At 40.1% G+C, this 22,387-nt stretch overlaps 1 protein-coding gene across 3 annotated transcripts in view; it reads left to right on the top strand.

Annotated features, from left to right (window-relative positions):
- Positions 1-22,387, top strand: part of smug1 (single-strand-selective monofunctional uracil-DNA glycosylase 1) — a 43,344-nt gene that overhangs the window by 9,690 nt on the left and 11,267 nt on the right. Inside the window, exon 1 of one of the 3 annotated variants that reach the window (XM_062971631.1) lies at positions 17,001-17,279. The exons of the other annotated variants lie outside the window; for them this stretch is intronic. The gene's annotated coding sequence lies outside the window, so the exon portion shown is untranslated. Of the gene's footprint in view, positions 1-17,000; positions 17,280-22,387 lie in introns of those variants that run through there. 3 annotated transcript variants of the gene reach the window in all.

The following is a 22,387-nucleotide window of genomic DNA, read 5'->3' as shown; positions in this document are numbered from 1 at the left end:
TAGCATTTAACTAGCCTACATTCTTGTAGCTAAACAACTGACAAAAAAGTCATGTTATACTATTAAGAAGTGAAATAATCATAATTTAACTTATATCTTTGTTATTGGGGAAGAGGGACTAACTACAAGTAATTAGTTACTTCCAGGCTATACATAAAAGTCCAAGGAAACATACCAGACTGACAGAGACCATTATACCATATTTAGTAGGACTTTCAAATATTCAAAGTGCTTTTGCATAACAACAACAACAACAACAACAGCAACAACACCATCAACAATTGGGTAATCATACTGTAAGACAAGTAGCGTTAGCCTTCTTGTAGACTATGACAGTATCTCAGGACTGGGTAATATTTAGTTGAAAATTTTATGTATTTATTATGTGTCATATATTTTGAATTTGATATCGTTTTATGTTGAATGGCATTGAATTGTTGCCGACTGTTAGCTGCTCTGAGTCTCTCAATGAGGGAGAGAGGGTGGGATATAAAACGAAGTAAACAACATCTCATAAGGATCTTGTAGTTTAGGAGAATCAAACCAAGACTCCCTCCTGATTCACAGCTTAAGTTTCTAGCCCTGCCAAATCTGAGGACCAGGATTCAAATCTCTGATCAACCATAGAAGCCCATTGGGTCACCTTGAGCTAGTCACACTTCTTGGAGGAAAGCAACAGCAAGCCTCCTATGAAGAAATCTTGTACATTTAAAAAAAAAAAAACCTGTTATTGGTTCATCTTAGGGTTGCCATAAGTCAGAAATGACTTCCAGGCACAAAGTGATAATAAACACATCACATAAAGGAGAGAGAAAGAGAGAGAGAGAGAGAATGAGAGAGAGAGAGAATGAGAATGTGAATGTAAGGGGAAGAATTGTTTTTTTTTTTTTTTAAAAAACCACCTAGGATATCCATACCTACTTTTGACTTAGCTCCATAAGTACGTTTCAGTTTTACCCACTACAAACATGCTGCCCTGAAAAAAAGTCATCTTAGTTGTTTTAAATACTTGACATACTATACTATGCTTGTATAATCATGTTCCTCACCCCAGATTCCCCAATGTCATGCCCTCCAACATTTCACAGTTGAAAACTGAGACACAGGGCAAAGCCACATTCAAGTAAGTTCAAGATGCTAAAGACAAGGGAAGGGCATGATTCAGTCCCTTTCCATTAGTTGCTTTTATATTTTGAATTCAATTTACAGCAATTGAAGGAAGCTGAGGACAAAGGGGGAAAGTGGAAGGAGCAGAGAGAGCAACTGAAAAGGTTAGGTAAAGTAACATGGTTAACTGGGACTGCCTCTGCTGATTTGGGACATTTGGAAAGTATGCAGCCTGAATTTTCAGTTTCAGGAGGCTATCCAGCACTTAGGATTCTTAAACTCTCAATTCATTAATTCTTCCACATCTTTGGTAGTGATAAATTACCAGTTAGAATTGTATGTAGTGGCGGCAATCAGATCTCATAATAGTTTGAACAAAAAACAGAGCAAAGTTATGTGAACGCAAAAAAGAAAGCAATGAGGATTTCAACATACTGTCAAAAGGCTAAAAGTCAAGTTGCATGTACTAGGAACCATTTACTGCACCAGTCCTTGCTATGGATCTTGAAGGAAAGATTTTACAACATTTTTGAATAGCATTTGGCAACTAACCATACACTTAAAATGTATCCTGAGTTAATTATTCATGTTGAAGGTGTAATCTTCCTGGGGCAGACATATCCCATATTTTGGAATTGTGCTCTTAGAGGATATTGGAATGTTATTATAAAGGAACTTGAAAATGTAACAAGATATATGTAGCCAGAGTGATCTTGTTTTGTTCTGTTGAAAATATAGTCCTATTAAAAAATACTGAAATGATGGTCCACTTACTGAGAGCTCATTTAGCCATAGTTCAAAGCCAGGCGGCGGGGTGGGAGTGGGAAATTAATCCTCCTCTTCTGAACAAGTGGCCCTTGTGCGTTTGGGATATAGTTTACATGGCCAAATTAATTAATATTATTACTGCAAGAGAAGGGAGATCACGGAACAATCATTTCATTGAAAGACGATGTTTATGTTTCCATGTCATGTACTGAAATAATAAAGTACAAGCTACTAAGCCATATACAGTAGCAGAAATGTTATAAAGAGACACGATGTTAAGTATAGAGTAGTTAGAGAATATATGATTTTATGTTGACAAGAGGAAATTGAGAAACGTGTTGGATATAATTCTTGATACAAGTAACCTGTGTTCACTTAATTTTTTCAACGTCTTTGTAGTTTTTAAAAAGATGATATGAGTACCTCTGTTAGAAATACTTGCATAATAAAATAAATGAACACCACAAATCGTATTTAACAGAGGGCATGGGGATCAAAGTAGACTTCCTTAAAAAACAGACTCTTCCAAATACAAGACTTCATTGCACTCCCCAGAATCCTGTTGGCATTTTCATCCCAATTAAGTATCATGTGGCAAGACTTATGGGCCAGAATCCATGGTACCTTTATGTATGCTTTATGTAGCAAAGGCAGTAAGAGCTCCTTTTCACAAATTGTAAAAAAAAACATAATGACACCAGCAAGAGTAGAGACATGGCTTATTTCTTAAAAATAAATGCATTTTTACTAATGCATTTTCCCATCAACTAAAATACACGTGTGTGCTTTTGCCCTGAAATTTTTTAAAAAGGTAGAAAGTCCCCCATTACAGTTCATCACACCACTCTCTAAAAAAGATCTTAGGTACTTGAGCTGGACATTCTTACTTATGAGATTATGAAGAGTTGCTCCCAGCTAGTATAGATTAAGGGTGAGGAAATTGCAGCTCATATGCTGCATTCAGTCTACAAATCCCATATGTGTAGCCTCCAAACTCTCCTGACAGTTCTCCAAAGCCTCAAACTCCCCAATTAAAAACCTTTTTAAAAGATACTCTTCCAAATACAGTTCTTAATTTAATTCTTCAGAATGCTGCTAGCGTTTTTAGCCGTAAAACAAGTCTTATTTGCATTCCCTAAAATGCTGCTGACATTTTCAGGAGAATTTTCATGTAAAAGCCACCTTGAATGTATGAAAAAAGCTTATGATCTAGCTTTCCCACCCACCTTAGAACCCCCAACCCCTTAAATATCTTTATTTAGCCAAAACCTGGATGAAAAGTTCAACTGGAAGTCGTGTAATGTGCTGATGATGTTCCAGTTCAGACAAGAGTTGTGGTGATTATGGGATGAAAACTGGCACTTGTCCCCATGCATTTGGCCTCCTAGTGCAGTTGGAATGGAGTGTAGGGTGCAAAGATCCAAGGTTTTACACAGCAGGATTAAGGGACAGCAGCATTCCTGTATTTCAAGATCTGGTCCCAATTCTGTGGTCCTTATTCATAAGAGGAGAAATTTCAGGGTGAGAGAGTTGCTTTAAAAAGTATGCATGTGTACTTTCCTTATTTTTTTAGACTTATTTTTTTATTTGAAAGGCTTACTCTACACAGCTGTGGTTGATGCCTAAAACATTATCATTATAATGTCACATTTATAACATCAGCAGGGCTCTGTGTCCAGTGACATCATTGAGGTCATCTTGGGACCTGAGAAAATGCTGTCCCGACAACCCTACCTCCAGACATAGCAGAGTGGGGCTGACTGATCAAATTTTGAAATGAATATATGCTGCCAGTTATACCACCCCATTCTGTGAAATGGCTGAGTCCAGAAGATAAAATTACCAAACTACATCACTAGAATATCCAGTGACCTAAATGGAGGACACACTAAGCGTAATGATAAATTAGGAAATACCATATGTCAGGCGCCTCCATACATAGTGATGATTTTCATAAAGACTGCAGTGCACACATGGAAGTATAATATACTCCCAAACTCTCCTGATTTGATAGTGACAGCTCCAGCTAATTCCTTGCCAGCCTACTTTTTTGTTCCCATTTATCTCTCCTTTTACTATCCCTATTTGTCTGCAGTGTACTTTAATGACTGTAAATTGAGTTTAAAGTTGCCCTTCCCAGTAAACCCAGCAAAAGCAAATTGCTGAATCCTCTTATAGCTTATGTGTCCTTTTTCATTAATAACTTTTGCCTGCTTGATCAAACTCTGGTGTTGTTTAGTCACATATGTCCCAGTTTTCATCTGAGAAATGTTGAACAGTGTGTCTTAACTATTCACTTCCCAAAAGCAGTCCTGAAAAATTTCAATCCACCCAACTTGCTGTTAGCTAGGATGGAGGGTGCTTCTGTCCACTAGCTAGTCTACCACCGTAGGTGAATTGTGAGTGCTGACTCATTACCAGTGTTGAAATAAGATTCAACAGTTAGTCTGGTCAGTGTTTGTACATTGACTGTAAGGAGCTTTATGGCCCTTCTTTCCTTCAAGCAACACAAAGCCTGGCTATGTCACCAGTGCTGAGATTCAGCAGCTAGTCTGATTGGCTTTAATAGGTGGAATGGATGAAGGAGACATCTTTTCGTTTTCTCCAGACAAGAATGTTGACTTGGTGCAACCTTGGCACTGGAGATTGCACCTATTCTTTTAATGGATGTGTTGACGAGAGAATTTCTGAAAATATACTGGTCACATAACCAGGTAACAAGAAACACTGGCAGAAATTCCCTTTTCTATTAAACTGTTAGAGGTCCTGGAGCCACCTCCATTTTCACTCTGGCAACCCAAGCTGGCACCTTATTGAGAGGGCCACCACCATAGGGAAACCTTGAACAGAAGAAAGATAGTTTAGTCTGAAGAGAACAAGAAGTGACAATAAGAATGAAAGCAATGTGGCAGTATTTTTAAGATTAACTGGAATTTATTTTCACACTAGCCTAGGTACCTGTTGATGCCTAGGTTAGGTCTTTTGCAATATTTATAAGAAACAGTTATTGTTTGATTTGTCCCATTAGAAAATACATAAGGATGTGGGTGAACTACAACTTGTAAGATTGTAGGTCAATTCCCCCCAAACCCCACCAGAATTTAAAACTGGTCATGGGTGTGTGCGTGTCTGTGTATCAAGTTTGGTCCAGATCTCTTGTTGGTGGGGGTCACTGGGCTCTCTGGAAGAGGGTGCCATCTTGCAAATACAGTAGAGTCTCACTTATCCAACATAAACGGGCCAGCAGAATGTTGGATAAGCGAATATGTTGGATAATAAGGAGGGATTAAGGAAAAACCTATTAAACATCAAATTAGGTTATGATTTTACAAATTAAGCACCAAAACATCATGTTATACAACAAATTTGACAGGAAAAGTAGTTCAATATGCAGTAATGCTATGTAGTAATTACTGTATTTACGAATTTAGCACCAAAATATTACGATGTATTGAAAACATTGACTACAAAAATGCGTTGGATAATCCAGAACATTGGATAAGCAAATGTTGGATAAGTGAGACTCTACTGTATACACATAGAGATACGCATACATATTTTCACTTTTATATAGCTAGACAGATATAGAGTATAGGCTTTTGAAGTGCTGACTGGTATGGAATTGAAAATAGAAAATAGAAAGCAATTAGCTTTAAAGGTGTTGCCACATTTATTCTTTTTTTCTTTTAATTCCCCTTCCTTTGTTTATGCTGAAAGAGACTAACATGGCTATTTCTTTGAAAACTATGAGAATGAAATGTTAGCAAGGAGCATTCACATACTGGCTGCAATCGAATTGCTGGCCTGATTCAGCAGTGTTAAGTTGGAGCCAAATAGAAACAGCAGAACAGTAATGATGTGAATAAAACATGCAGGTGAGAAAGCACGGAGTCTTCTTACTTGGGCCTCTCATTCTGCTGAGCACGGATGTATTGGGGATGGGGTGGCCCAGAAGTGACTTCAACATTCAAAATGTCCCCACAAGGAGGAGATTCATGGCAGCAGGGGTTTCCATAATTCAACACAGATAGGATTCAGCTGGTAAGAAACAGATGCTGAGTTCATTCCGGTTAGAAATAAGGTTGTAAATGTTAGCACTGAGGCCAATTAACCAGCACAGCAACCCATCTAATGCGAGGTTAGAGGCTTGGTTTGGGGCAGTGGGACATTCAACTGTGCACAACCTAATGAAATGAGTGGTAGCTTTACAAGGGCACAAATACACAGAGATGCATGCACACATAAACACATACACAAAAATTGCAGAGTTAAGGATAGCAGTCCTTTGGATTGTCTCCACCCAAAAGAAGGTCTGAGAAATGAAGCAACACAAGAAATTACTTCTACTGCTGCCATTGTTGTTACCACTAGAACAATGCCATTGTTGTTACCACTACCAATACAATCCGCACAAAGATGGTAGGGTAACCCCCCCCCCCCCATGTAAAGAAAAAGGGCAGTCCAGGGAAATGGCAGGAGAAGCAAAGGCAGACTTGAGAGCATAAATTCAGCTTCAGGACTGCATTTATCTAATCCCTTTTGTGTATCTTTCTAAGAAAGTAAAAATGGAATCTACCTTCTGAAAAGGAATCCCTTGAATGTATTGGCATTTAGAAAGTCTAAAATATTAGTGTGTCTGTGAGACAGCTTCTGGCAACGGAGAGATGCTTTCAATGGTTTTGCTTTCTAGTTCTTGGAATGGCCTTGATCTAAACATCATCTCAGAGCCAAAATAGATGAGAGCCATCCTTTGGCAAGTCAGCACCACTATTCTCACCTTCCTGTATTGTCTGTGTAATCCAGCTGCATTGCTTTGCCTCATGGTAGGGCTGATTATGATAGTCAAGATTATCTTTGACTGCTAGATTTTGTAGCAAATCTGATATTTAAATTTGTTTTAAATCTTTTAAAATAATCTTTTTAATTTTTTTAAAATAATCATTTTGTAAATTCAAAATGAATGAATGAATGAATAAACCAGAAGGCCATAAGAAAAGTGAATATGTTTTTTTAAGATGAGATTAGAAATTAGTTTAGCCCCTTCCTTGGTCACATTCCAGAAAGACCTGAAAACCTGGTTATTTCAATGTGCTTTTGACTAATTTGGCACAATTTGATTGAGTCCTTTTACCTCCACCTATACCCAGCCACTGCACTTTATTACTGGCCCATCTTATTAGTGACCTTGCAATTTATTGCACATGTATAATTTCCAATTTTTGAACACGCCCATTGCACTTGGCTATTGATTGTTGGTTATTGGTTGTTGTTGAGTTTATGCTTTTATGATTTTTATATGTATTTATGTATTCATTGTAATTGAATGTATCCTATGTTGTATTTTATTATTGCATTGCTGGGCTTGGTCCCCATGTAAGCTGCCCCGAGTCCCTTCGGGGAGATGGGGTGGGATATAAGAATAAAGTTGTTGTTGTTGTTGTTGTTGTTGTTGTTGTTGTTGTTGTTATTATTATTATTTTAAAGGCACAGACCACCGCAAACCTTTGTGTGAACTCTGATGATTAACTGAAGAGAGGAAAAACCAAAATGGATTGAAGAGGGAACAAGATCATCGCTAAGATAACTTTAAAATATTTAAAACACAAATACAAAATCTTTAGGGGCCAAGATATTAAACATTTTACCATCAACTCTAAAAAGACAGTGTTTGCTCAGTAGCTACTGAACACTGAAGGTCATTTGGAAAAGAAACTTGGAAAACTTGGGGCAGGGCTTGGGAGGAATGGAATGGAGTATTATGAATATCTAGCTGAGACCCCTGACCAAGAACACAGAAGATGATTTAAAAAACCGAAACATTCCTGGTACTCTAGAGAATTGATGTGATGCTATCCTCTTTTCTACCTTCAAAGACCTCTCCTTGAATGTAACTTACTTTATTAATGATGCCTATACTTTAATGAAATCCAAGTGCTTGTCTCAGTGTTTGTGCAAACTATGCTTCTTAATTTTTATGCCTTTTCTATTCCATCCTTCCTTTTGCTGTTTGTTACCTTGACGTCCCTAGTCCTCTCTGTGAACTCTGTCCAGTGAGCAATTTTACACTGCCATCTTCAATGTATTATTCTTTAGGCTGGAGCTACACTGCCACATAATGCAGTTTAAATCTGCATTATATTGTCTCTGGAGACTCATATAATTCAAATTCAAACTGCATACTTGGCAGCATAGATCCATCCTCCGAGTACTTTTTTAGCAGTAACAATTACCTTGTAATTCACAAACTGTTTGAGGCAGTTAAAGAAGAAGGTTTTTAAGATCAAGTCAGGGGGTGCTGTGGTTTTTAGCTTTTAATATGTTTTTATGGATTGTAACTGATTTTTTAAAAAATATATCATTATATTCAATTCTGTTTTAGTGTTTGTAGATTTTAAATTGTGTTGAAATGTTTTAATGTAAGCTGCTTTGAGTCTCCTTGTGGAGAGAAAAAGCAGGTAATAATAATAATAATAATAATAATAATAATAATAATAATAATAATAATATAAAAAACAAAACATTGCATGGAATGTTCCTTGACAAAATTGAAGGAAAAGCTGATAAGGAGAAGACCTGGCTATGGCTCACAATGGGACACTGAAGAAGGAGACAGAAGGCCTGATCCTTGCAACCCAGGAGCAAGCCATCAGAACAAATGCAATTAAGGCCAAGACTGAAAAATCAGCTGATGACCCAAAATGCAGACTGCAAGGAAGCTGACGAAACCATTGATCATATCCTCAGCTGCTGTAAGAAAATTGCACAGACAGACTACAAACAGAGGCACAACTATGTGGCCCAAATGATTCATTGGAACTTATGCCTCAAGTACCACCTCCCAGCAGTAAAGAACTGGTGGGATCACAAACCTGCAAAAGTATTGGAAAATGAGCACGCAAAGATACTGTGGGACTTCCGAATCCAGACTGACAAAGTTCTGGAACACAACACACCAGATATCACAGTTGTGGAAAAGAAAAAGGTTTGGATCATTGATGTCGCCATCCCAGGTGACAGTTGCATTGACGAAAAACAACAGGAAAAACTCAGCCGCTATCAGGACCTCAAGATTGAACTTCAAAGACTCTGACAGAAACCAGTACAGGTGGTCCCGGTGGTGATGAGCACACGGGGTGCCGTGCCAAAAGATCTCAGCTGGCATTTGGAAACAATAGACATTGACAAAATTACGATCTGCCAACTGCAAAAGGCCACCCGACTGGGATCTGCACGCATCATCCGAAAATACATCACACAGTCCTAGACACTTGGGAAGTGTTCGACTTGTGATTTTGTGTTACGAAATCCAGCATATCTATCTTGTTTGCTGTGTTATAATAAAATAATAATAATAATAATAAAACAACGCTTGGGAAGTGTTCAACTTGTGATTTTGTGATACGAAATACAGCATATATATCTCGTTTGCTGTGTTATACTCTGTCTTTGTGTCGGTAATAATAATAATAATTATTATTATTATTATTTTATTATGACACAGCAAACAAGATAGACATGCTGGATTTCGTATCACAAAATCACAAGTCGAACACTTCCCAAGTGTCTAGGACTGTGTGATGTATTTTCGGATTATGCGTGCAGATCCCGTTATTATTATTATTATTATTATTATTATTATTATTATTATTATTATTATTATTATTCTAAAGGCCTAGCAAGGCCATCCCATCTCACTAATGCATTTTAAAAAGAAAACGTTAAAAAATCATGGTGGGGGAAATGTTCTGTTCTACCTAACACACGTTTTTAACCTCTTCTATCTACACTGCTTCATGCACTGGATACATAGCTGTGAATGCAATATGCATATACCCATGCATCAAACCTGTATCTGCCATCTCTTGCACATTTGCAGAGAGCCAGGCCGCAGGAATCTGTGGCTGGGTTGCATTATGCTGCGTAGATACTCCAAGTCCTTTGTCTCTTTCCTTCTTTGGGCCAATAGATGGCGCCCTCTACACAAGACAGCCTTTTGAAGCCAGGGAAGGTGGGGGAAGTGACTGTCAGCACAGCAGCTGGAGGAAAAAACCTTAACCCTTCCTGTCTTTCAGCTACTGGGAAAATCTATGCTGGGAACTCCATGACTTTTTAGGGCTGGGAGAATGGATTCCAGTTAGAAGTACTGGGTGCAAATGTGAGGTAGCCCATATAGCTTGATATCTATTGAGTGATTGCAGTTATAAATAAATAAATACATTTATCACAATCATCATCATCATTATAGCCTACTTATCTTTCATGGAGATGAATGTAGGTTGTATATGTTTCCTGGTCCCTCTGTTATCCTCAAAACGATTGGCAGACAGTGGTTCCCATGTTAGTGAGGCAGTGCATCCACTCTGTATTTTACTCTGAGCTTTAAGGGATTTATCCAAGGTGCTGAATTCTATCTCCCCCAAATAGTTCAGCAGCTTGGGGTGTATCAGCACAGTAGAATTAATATAGTTTGACACTATTTTAATTGTTATGGCTCAATTCTAAGGAATCCGGAGAGTTGTACTGTAGTTAGCACTTTTTGGCAGCTGAACTATTTGGGGGAGATAGAATTCAGCACCTTGGATAAACCCTTTAAAGCTCAGAGTAAAACACAGAGTGGATGCAACCTCACTAATATGGGAACCATTTCTTTTAAAACTACAGTTGCCACGATCACATAGCACTGAGCCATGGCAGTTAAAGTGATGTCAAACTGCATTGATTCTTTAGTGTAGTTTCAAAATTGGATAGTTCCCAGTGTGGATTCACTGACCTGTTTGCCTGGGAGTCTCCAATTGCTAATGCTGACCCAATATGTTTGGTGGAGAGAAAGTCACTGCCAACTTTTATGGCCCCTATATTTTAGTTCCATCCTCTTAACAATGACACCGCACTAATAATTGTGTAGAAAAGGCAATTGTCTTGGTGCAACTTTTCTTCCCCCTACATGCCTGCATCACAGGGATGAAGCAAATTGAACCAATGCTTCTTCAAATAAGAAATTTACTCCTCCATTGAATGCTTCAAATTTCCATCACTGCAGGAGTGTGAGATATAAAAAAATATTCACCCCTAGAACTCTTTCCCAGTTACCATTCTCTTGGTAACTGCTTTTTCTTGTATTTCTAAATGCTGAAGTGATATTTTAAGCAACTGCTTAAAGTTGTGTTGTTGTTGTATGTCTTCATGTTGTTTCTGACATATGGTGATCCCAAGGTGAACTGATCATTGAGTTATCTTGGCCACATTTCCATGGCTGAGTGGGCATTTGCACATTGGTCCCCAGAGTTGAAGCCAATACTCAAACTATGGCCCCTTCCACACAGCTCAAATTGAATTGGATTATATGGCAGTGTGGACTCAGATAATCCAGTTCAAAGCAGATATTGTGGATCATCTTCCTTGATATTCTGGGTTATATGGCTTTACTGCTTCTGTACACTCAGAGAGACATCCATACCTTCAATATTTCAGAGATAAAAACTGGGACTTCTGTGGCCAAGCGACATTTGAAAGTGGTCAGGATGACTAACATTATCAATGGGGAAGAACACATGAGTAAGGAGAGACCTGGTTTGCTTTTGCCTTAGCTGACTGGGAAGGGCAAGATCCTATCCATTCCTCTCATTTCTCTTGTTCTGAGTTAAATGAGTCAAACTACTTTTGCACTTTGAACTTGGTTTACAGCAGTTGAAATCAGCTGAGAACTGAGACATTTTAAAAAGTATGGTGGGTCTATGTATTGCACAAGGGGTCTGTTTCATGATTCTTCACAGAATACAGTGGTAATGCAATTTGGAATCCTATTTTTCTTTCATGAAATGAAATGAATAAATAAATAAATAATATAGCAAAGCATTTGTTTCCCTATGTATCTTTCTTCTCTCCGGCAGAAGCATATATTAGAATCACGCTGGAGGACCTAGAAAATGCATAGAGACTGACACAATTCTATGATCAACTTCCAGCATAATCACTGGCAAAAGTTTTCTATAGAATTGCACTGGAGGCCTAGAGAGAAGATTTCTCTAGGCATCATTAGATCATCCAGAGCCATTATATGACATTCTCTTCAGACATAACTGAAACCACATTCAATTAGCTCATGTAATAGATAGGCCTACTGTAGCTGAAAAAAGGGGATGGCAGAGAATTAATTGACAATCCCCTGCCAAATTGGGATAGTTGAGGGACATGCACTTTGACAAACCATTTAAGTCCTCTTTGGCTTGGAGCCCAGGTGGCGAAGTGTGTTAAAGCACTGAGCTGCTGAACTTGCAGACCGAAAGGTCACAGGTTCAATCCTGGGAGCGGCGTGAGCAGCCGCTGTTAGCTTCAGCTTCTGCCAACCTAGTAGTTTGAAAACATGCCAATGTGAGTAGATCAATAGGTACCGCTCCGGCGGGAAGGTAACGGTGCTCCATGCAGTCATGCTGGCCACATGACCTTGGAGGTGTCTACGGACAACGCCAGCTCTTTGGCTTAGAAATGGAGATGAGCACCAACCCCCAGAGTCAGACATGACTGGACCTAATGTCAGGGGAAACCTTTATTTTTACCTTTTGGCTTGGAACTCAAGGCAAGTCCTTGAAATGTTCACTGTGTGTGCTTCTCTGCTCCTCCACATTCATTGTATGGAAAAGGCAAAAGGACAGCAAAGCCAAGTCCTTGAATAAAGAGTAGAGAAAATTGATTTGGTGCTTGCTTTGGATGGAGACCACAGGATATTGGTGGGCAAGGCTCCATCCCTGTGCTGCCTCATTCAGTTCATTAGGAATCTGGGATGGAGAATCTGACTTCCGACTAGCCCACCACTAAGATTACCTATTGATACTCCTGCTATTTGGTGTTGAACTAGCTCTTCAAAACTCTCTCCAGCCATATGCTAGTTCAGTGTGCCTTTTTTAACAGCCCTGCAGGGTAGGTCAGTATTACATTGTTTCCCCATTTTGCAAACGCAGGAAGAGGGTAGCATAAATCCTCAAGGCAACACTATGTATCATTCAGGGACCCTGTCCTTTCCCTATATCTGTGCAGAGCTGGACTGGCGTCAGCTGCTCTCGGGATACTGTATTGATTTTTGGAAGCAGTTCATTTATAACCATTGGGTAGTTGAACTTTCACCTTGTCGTTTCCTCCTGACATTTCTGGGAATTGCTAGAGAGAGAGCTTTGGGGCTTATTTTAAAGGAGTTTACAGGAGGAAAGTGATAACAGACAAGGCACGCGGGTGGTTTAACACACACTTGACTTCCTGCAGAGCACTTGGTGAGGGCAGCCTGCTCCAGAAGAAAGTGGCATCAGCCCTGGGTAACTTCTTTGAGTGGGTGAAGCTGGACTAGGAGGCAATTTAGTTTTAGTGTCTTTGGCCAGATTACAAAGAGATCTTGCAACATCTCTTAGACTGAGAGAAAAAAGTTAGTAACAAAAGCATTCCTAAACCTAGTCTTTTATAATCTGATATAGTAGAAAAGAAACCTTGCTCTGGAGAGCTGAAGGTTCTACATCTCTGTTCTGGAAAATATAGCCAAACCACTGTCCCAAACTAGGATGCACACAGGGCCACAACTTCATCATCCCCAGCCACCTATGTCCAGTGGAGCCAGTTGGGGATTGCTATGGCTGAATACACATTGCAAGCTAAAAGGTAAAGGGTACATTTCCATTAGCTCTGTTCAGATTCCACACTAACTTTTAACATAAAGAGCTACCTTGCACCCAGTGCAGCCTACAGAGCATCTGTTCCTCAATCCCTGAGCTGCCTTTCAGCTAAACAGCTGCTCTTTTGCTCTCCAGGCCTGCCTATCATTTACCTTTGGACAAGCACCAGCCATGAGGAGCTGCTTTTGAGAGGCCAGGAGGGTATCTGCACCTTCAAAATATTTGTATGTGAAAGTGAGCCTTTCTTCTGATCCTGCTAAATGCCTACTTACAGCTAGCAGAACCCCCACACACGAGGGGCTGTGTCTGGGGAAGAGGGAGGGGAGACTGAGTCTGTTATGACAGCCCCGATAAGGCACGAGTGTTGACAGAAGCAATAATGAGATCCATTCACTTCTGCTCACTATCAGGTAGCAGCAGGGATGATTCTGGAATGCAAGGGCCAGGAAAACTGTGCTGATCCACACGCTCCCAGTTTCTGGATTTTCTCCATTACCCTTCATTTATCAGTGAAAGTTTGAATTTTTCACATGGGAATAACTTGAGTCTTAAAATTATGCACCCCCTCTGCCTTTCCTAATAATTCCCTATTTTGTTAGTTTTGATAATCTGTAACCCATAATACAAACTGACCACAGAATATCTGCAGCCTTTTGGAAGCCTTATATTAATATGTTTTATTTATGTTTTACACTTAGACCCTTCATTTCCTCCAGTGAACGAATGAGTAGTGTGCGTCTTTTTCCTCTTCCCCTATTTATTCTCACAACAACTTAGTGGAGTGAGTTATTTTAAGAGGCAGAGAGTGTGAGACTAATCCACACTTGTACAGTGTGTTTTGTAATGTGTGTGCAAATAGTTGAATCTGGGTCTTGGCATTTTAACTTAAACATCAAGGTTTTTAACTTACACACTGCACCATCAATATGATGATTTGCTTTATTCTTGCTGATGTGAGGGCCAGGTAAATGGCCTTGGAGAGCCGCATCTGTCTCACAGACCTTAGTTTGGGGAACCCTGACCTAAATGGAAGGCACATGCCCTCTCATTCAACTAGGTTACCTGGCACTCTAGGTTTTTTTTAAAGAGAGAGAGAGATTGAGAAACAAAGCAATAACATTTTTGAGCTGTAGATATAATACTTTATAATTCAGGGATTTCCTGAAACTTGGACATTGTTTTAAGGTTCCTTCAGGATAAAAAGACTTGAGAAAGACAAAAGAGGAAACAGACTAGTCTAATCTAGTGGTTCTCAACCTGTGGGTCCCCAGATGTTTTGGCCTTAAACTCCCTGAAATCCTAACAGCTGGTGAACTGGCTGAGATTTCTGGGAGTTGTAGGCCAAAACAACTGGGGACCCATAGGATGAGAACCACTGGAATCCAAAGGGCATTGTCTGGCTACGATTTCCCATATTTACTTGATTATAACATTCACCTTTTTTGACTAAATTACCTTCCCAAAATCAGGGTGTGCTTTAGATTTGCATATGATAAATAGTGTCTTGGGTTTCAGGGTTTTGAAAATTGAGGTGCGCATTAGATTCAATGGTGCATTAGACTTGAGTTAATATGGGCATATTAATTACACTGGTTTGATAGTGTCATTTCCTATTTAATTGTGTGGTACAGTAGAGTCTCACTTATCCAACACTCGCTTATCCAACATTCTGGATTATCCACGCATTTTTGTAGTCAATGTTTTCAATACATTGTGATATTTTGGTTTTAAATCCGTAAATGCAGTAATTATTACGTAGCATTACTGCCTATTGAACTACTTTTTCCATCAAATTTGTTGTATAACATGATGTTTTGGTGCTTAATTTGTAAAATCATAACCTAATTTGATGTTTAATAGGCTTTTCCTTAATCCCTCTTTATTATCCAACATATTCACAGCACACAGCACCAGGTATTCCATAGTCCCATCCAAGTACTAAACAGGGCTGGGCCCAGCTTAGATTCCAAGAACAGACTGGATCTGGTGTCTTTAGGGCAGTAGTTCTCAACCTTCCTAATTTATTTATTTATCATGTCAGAAGCGAACCAAGGGTACAAGTTGTAATGTATCTGAAAATACAAAGTTTTAAAACAACAATAACAGCAACGTGGCATTATACTAAATGTCCTTTGACCAGTTGCTGGCCACTTGGAGTGCCTCTGGTGTTGCTGTCAGAATGTCCTCCATTGTGAATATAGCAGGGCTCAGACTGCACTGTAGTAGGTGGTCTGTGGTTTGCTCTTCTCCACACTTGCATGATGTGAACTCCACTTTGTAGCCCCATTTTTTAAGGTTGACTCTGCATCTCGTGGTGCCAGAGCGCAGCCTGTTTAGCGCCTTCCAAATCGCCCAGTCTTCTGTCTGCCCAGGAGGGAGTCTCTCATCTAGTGTCAGCCACTGATTGAGGTTCCGGGTTATAGCCTGCCACTTTTGGACTCTCATTTGCTGAGGTGTTCCTGCAAGTATCTCTGTAGATCTTAGAAAACCTTCCTAATGCCACGACTCCTTAATACTGTTCCTCATGTTGTGGTGACCCCCAACTATAAAAATATTTTTGTTGCTACTTCATAACTGTACTTTTGCTACTGTTATGAATCGTAATGTAAATATCTGATATGCAGGATGCATTTTCATTCACTGGTCCAAATTTGGCACAAATACCCGACATGCTGAAATTTGAATACTGGTGGGGTTGGGATTGATTTTTGTCATTTAGAAGTTGTAGTTGCTGGGATTTATAGTTCACCTACAATCAAAGAGCATTCTGAATTCCACCAACGATGGAATTGAACCACACTTGGCACACAGAACTCCCACAACCAAAAGAAAATACTGGAAGGGTTTGTTGGCCATCGACCTTGAGTTTTGGAGTTGTAGTTCACCTACATCCAGCCTTCTCTGCCAAAGGGGTTCCTAAGACCATTAGAAATATGTGTTTTCTGATGGTCTTTGGCAACTCTTCTGACACCCCCAGGTTGAGAAATGCTACTTTAAGGTATCCAGGCCTCACAAGCTGTGAATTAAGAAGTAGATCAACCCGAGATAAATAGAGGAGAAATGCAGTTCCAAAAGCATGTTGGAAAGACTGGCTTCCACTTAGCTGCAAGTTTTTCTCCAAGGGAAAAATAATCAATGATATAAGAAAGGAGTCTGAAAGCAAAGGAGGGAAAAAAGTTTTCCTAACATAATTTGGAGTGTATTTACCCTGCAGAATGAATGCAGTTTGATCCTATTTGAACTGCCATGGCTCAATGCTCTGCATCCTGGGGGCTGCAATTTCACAAGGTCTCCAGCCTTCTCTGCCTCCCCATGGCAGTTCAATAGGGTCAAACTGCATACATTCTACAGTGTCGATACACTTGGGAGGAACGAGCCCTTTGCCCATGCTCAGAGGAACTCTACTCTTTGTTTGCAAAGCCCCGCCCAGTCCAACCCGATCTCGCCCCGCCTTCATCTGCAGGAAGGAGAGCCACGCGAATCCGCCCAAACACATTTCGAGCCTCGTATCCCTTTAAGAAGACTCGGTGTGATCCTAATAGAAGCTCCTTAATAGAGCCCTTTTGGCAGGGAAACCCAAAGCATTACACTCTCAAGTTCTTCCCAGGGGGAAACTGGGAATAGCAGGGAAAGAAACCCTTCGGAGGAATGTGTAGGGTTAAAAAATACTAAAACACCAAACTACAGTTCCCAGAAACCCATGCACAGGAAATGATGGAAGAATATGGTGTGAATCCGGGTTTGCTGGTAAGTGTGGGTTGGAAGCGGAGGGCTTACGGGGTATTAGGTGTCCTGGAAAGAGGTCTCCCCTATCTTTTAAAAGGGAAGCTCTCTGACAAGGAAATCAACTCTCTCTTTTGATTCACTTTTCCCCCCTTTGCAGCTAGCGCTAGAGGTGGAACGAAGCCACGGGCGCATCTACACTGCAGAATTAATGCAGTTTGGCATCACTTTAAGTGCCGTGGCTAAGTGGTATGACAGTCTGGGATTTGTAGGTTGGTGAGGACACCAGCAGTGTGTTGTCGAACGCTTTCATGGCCGGAATCACTGGGTTGCTGTGAGTTCAGGCAAGTGGGGTTTATATATCTGTGGAATGTCCCGGGTGGGAGAAAGAACTCTTGTCTGTTGGAAGCAAGTGGGAATGTTGCAATTGGTCCCCTTGATTGGCAGTGAATAGCTTTGCAGCTTCAAAGCCTGGCTGCTTCCTGCCTGGAGGCATCCTTTGTCGGGAGGTGTTAGCTGGCCCTGGCAGCATGATTAGCCTTAAATAGCCCTGCAGCTTCAAAGCCTGGCTGCTTTGAAGCTGCAGAGGAATCCATTATTGGGAGGCGTTAGGATACCCCCAGGCAGGAAGCAGCCAGACTCTGAAACTGCAAAGCTATTCAATGCTAATCAGGGTGTCCAATTGAAACATTCCCCCTTGCCTCCAACAGACAAGAGTTCTTTCTTCCACCCTGGATATTCCACAGATATATAAACCTCACATGCCTAGTTTCGAACAGGCCTCACAACCTCTGAGGATGCCTGCTAGATGTGGGTGAAACATCAGGAGAGAATGCTTCTGGAACATGGCCATACAGTCTGGAAATCTCACAGCAACCCAGACACCAGCAGTCTTCTGCAAAGAAGGCTAAGGGCCTTATAAAACTAGAACTTCCATGATTCCATGGTATTGAACATTTAAAGTGGTGTCACACTGCATTAACTCTATAGTGTAGAGTAGACACATTCTTGGAATCCACTGGAGAGGAAAATCCCATGGTACTGAGCATTTAAAGTGGGTTCAAACTGCATTAACTCTATAGTGTAGTTGCACCTTTGGCTGGGGCATTTCACCAACAGGGAACAAGGTATACCAGTTGAATATTTTGTTCTAGACAACTATTATAAGGTTGTCTTGATCTGACATTACACATAGTCACCCTCTAAAGCAGACATAGGCAAATTTCAGCTCGCCAGGTGTTTTGGATTTCAACTCCCACAATTCCTAACAGCCGATTGGCTGTTAGGAATTGTGGGAGTTGAAGTCCAAAACATCTGGTGGGGCTGAAGTTTGTCCATGCCTGCTCTAAAGCCACTTGACCTATACAGTCCACGCATTCTGTCAAAAAAAAAAAAAAGTTCCAACTGGAAAACAAATTATTTTGTTTTTCAAATGCTTGTCAGAAAAGGGAATCATAGGGCCCATCCAGACAGGTCCTATATTCCAGGTTTTCTGCTCTGACCTGGATTATATGAGTCCCCACTGCCAGATAATCTGGGATAAACAGAAAACTAGGGATCAGATCCTGGGATATAGGAAGGGATATTTGGAAGGGCTCTAAATACTTTAAGAAGAAAACTTTGTATCCCAGGCGTTGATTATGGAAATAGGAAATTTGTTTGGTTGATCTTGTTTTTCTAAGAAAAGAAATATTGCTCTGTTTGAACATTTTTGCATATTTGTGCCACTCATTTGCATAGGCAAAGACATAATGTCACGAAGTCCTGCCCCCTAGCAAATCTCACTTGGCCTCTGTTACAGCTCTAGTGATTCCACCAAATTGTGTACATTTTAATGTTTGTTTTTGCAGCCAGGAGTATTAGGCTCCTACACTGCCAAATAATCCAAATCATCAAAGCAGATAATCCACATTGTCTGTTTTGAACTGTATTACATGAGTCTACACTGCCATATAATCCAGTTCAAAGCAGATAATCTGGATTTTATATGGCAGTGTAGAAGGGGCCTTGAATCCTTTTTTTTATATAAAGAAAGGTTATGATTCTTAACAGACTATTTTGTCCAATAGGTTAGTAGCAGCTGCTGTATTAATGCCAGTAAATAAAATAAATAAGCTTATGTATGTGGAATGGGGCAAGCTTGATTTCTGTTACCCTGGAATCTAGGGCACAAAGCAATGGATTCAAATTGCAGGAAAAGAAATTCCACCTAAACATTAGGAAGGACTTCTTTACGAAACAAGCTGTTTGGCAGTGGGATATGCTGTTCTCTGGGAGCGTGGCTGGATGGCTATCTGTCAGGGTACTTTGATTGTGTATTTCTGCATGGCAGAAAGTGGTTGAACTGTATGGCCCTTGGGGTCTCTTCCTACTCGATTGCCTCCGCCACCAATATCAGAGATAATTCCCTATTCTCTGCACAAATCTGGAAGTTCTGTTTCAATAATGGTCCATTTTCAGACTCCAAAAATATATCCACAACTAGCCAAGAAACGAAGTACGGAAAGGCCAGTGTAGTTGGGCTTCTAGATAGATATATATTACCTATTGGCTGCCCATGAGCACAGAAGTGACCACTGATGGCATACCACTGGAGATTTATCAGTCCTGGCTTCATCACCAGCTCTCTGACATACACTCCCACATTTATCAGCTGATGGCAGTTGTTTTAAATCATATGAGAGCATTTCAGCAAAAAGCAAGTGTGGACACGCCAGTCCTAGGACAAACCTTACAAAGGAATTTTGGAACACCTTACTTTTTATATTTCTTTCCCCTGTGAACTACTGGAAAAAACATGTTCTTCTGTTTACAGAGATTTCCCAGCCTTTTCATAATTTTTGGACATGTTACCCAACTTCAGTTGATGTGCCTTCCCTTTTTGCTGCCACTTTTTTTGCTTTTAAATGGCCATCACACCCTGTTCAGCCTGTGCAGAAGTCACTTGCCCAGCTTGCTTACTCAGATGGCGCAATGTGACTAGATGTGGGGGCAGTAGGACAAAGTTGATGATAATCTTGCAGTATGAAATCCTAATTTTGCATTACTTGGTTCTTCCTCGCATGGTTTTGGATGAACAGGAAAAAGAAAAGGGGAAAGCAGAGCTTTATCACAATCCACTTGCAATTTTTTTCTACCCATGTCTGTTTCAGAGGCCAGTATGGAAGGCAGAATAACAGATCCATCAGTCACTTAAAAAGACATGCACCAATGCCCCATTTTTATTTACATTGAGATCTTTTAAAGTGCCTAATATTTGTATTAGGACACCAGTAGAGGGAGAGATTTTTCATAGTGCTTTGTGACTTGTGTGAAATTGTACACGGATATGTGTGCATTTTTGGTTTTTTCTTAAATCTAAATCTCTAATATTACAGTTCTTTAATTTCGGTGGGTGATCTAGCTAGGATAATGTTTTAGCCAATAGCAAAGGGACAAAATTGGTGTCCCACCAGCCCTATCAATGTTTGTATTTCACATAAGCACACCAGTAGAGGGAGAGATTCTTCATAGTGCTTTGTGACATGTGTGAAATTGTACATGGATATTTGTACATTTTTGGTTTTTTTCCTTAAATCTAAATCTCTAATATTACATTTTTTTGAATTTCGGTGGGTGATCTAGCTAGGATAATGTTTAGGCCAATTGCGAAGGGACAAAATTGGCAGAACTGCTTCAAGCTATTCTAGTACTAACTAGAATCTGTAAACAAATAGAGAAAACAAAAGAATATTCTACAGATTGTATTTCTTACCTGCCTCTACTTGAGGCGGGACACAATGCAGTTAAAAACACATGGTTATATTATGTGAAATACATATATTAAAACGTATTTCTATGAAATATATATATTAAAATACACAGGACAGTTGAACATTAAGAAGATAAAAATAATGACCACAGATGATTTAAGGTAAAGGCAAAGGTATCCCCTGATGCTTAGTTCAGCCGTGTCCAACTCTGGTGGTTGGTGCTCATCTCCATTTCTATGCCGAATAGCTGACATTGTCCATATTCACCTCCAAGGTCATGTGGCCGGCATAACTGTATGGAGCTTTGTTACCTTCCCGCCGGAGTGGTACCTATTAATCTGCTCACATTTGAATGTTTTCGAACTGCTATGTTGGCAGAAACTGGAGCTAACAGCGGGCGGTCTGCTCCCCAGATTTGAATCTGCGACCTTTCGGTCTGCAAGTTCAGCAGCTCAGTGCTTTAACACACTGCGCCACTGCAATGAAAATCAAACAAAGGCATTGAATATTCAAGATTTCCCATATCTTGGCTTTTAATAAGAATGGAGACGTTAGTCAGGAAATCTGAAGAAAACTAGAACTTGAAAGGACAGCCATGGAAGGAATTAGACAAGATCCTGAAGTTTCAAGATGTATCATTGCAAGCTAAAGTTCAGATTGTCCATGCCATTGTATTTCCCATTTCTATACGTGGTCGTGAAATTTGGCCAGTTAAGAGAGCTGATAGGAAGAAAAATAATTTCATCTGAAACGTGGTGCTGAAGGAGAATTCTATGGGTACTGTGGAGTGCAAAAAAGACAAATAAATGGGTCTTAAAGCAAGTCAAGCCTAGAAGCTAAGATGGCTAAGCTGAGACTTTAACCATATTATGAGAAGACCTGACAGAAGAAAAAGACAATAATGCTTGGCAAGGTAGAAGTCAGGAGGAGAAGATTAATACATTTCAGATGGATAGATTCGGTTGAAGTCAGCTTGATGGCAGTTAACAACTAGACTAGATGTAACTGAATGGCACTCTGATGCTGGGTGTGGATTACAACTGCTACTTTCTTTATTGATAAAACAGCCTGTGCTTGTAACAATGGCATTGCTCTACAGAAATTTGTCAGGTGCAACTTCACATGCCCCAGTCCTTTGGAAATTTTAAATCCTGTTAGATCCAATGGCATTTGAAGGACAGCCTCTGTATCATAGTGACTTCAAATTCTCCATTTGAATAAATGACCAAAGCGCTTCTTCATAATTTAGAGGAAATGCCTTTCCTCGATGCCCATCTTGCGGATTGAGTATTGCTCTGAGATGAGTAGAGAAGGATGGAGGAGGCTTGGCTGTGGAAACTCAAGGCCAGGACACGTTTGCTCACCTGCTGAGGAAATGTA

This window comes from Anolis carolinensis, chromosome 2, assembly GCF_035594765.1.
Source record: "Anolis carolinensis isolate JA03-04 chromosome 2, rAnoCar3.1.pri, whole genome shotgun sequence".
NCBI classification, from domain to species: Eukaryota; Metazoa; Chordata; class Lepidosauria; order Squamata; family Dactyloidae; genus Anolis; species Anolis carolinensis.
The sequence above is the reverse complement of the archived record's forward strand: the minus strand, read 5'-3'. Positions and strand labels throughout refer to the sequence as shown.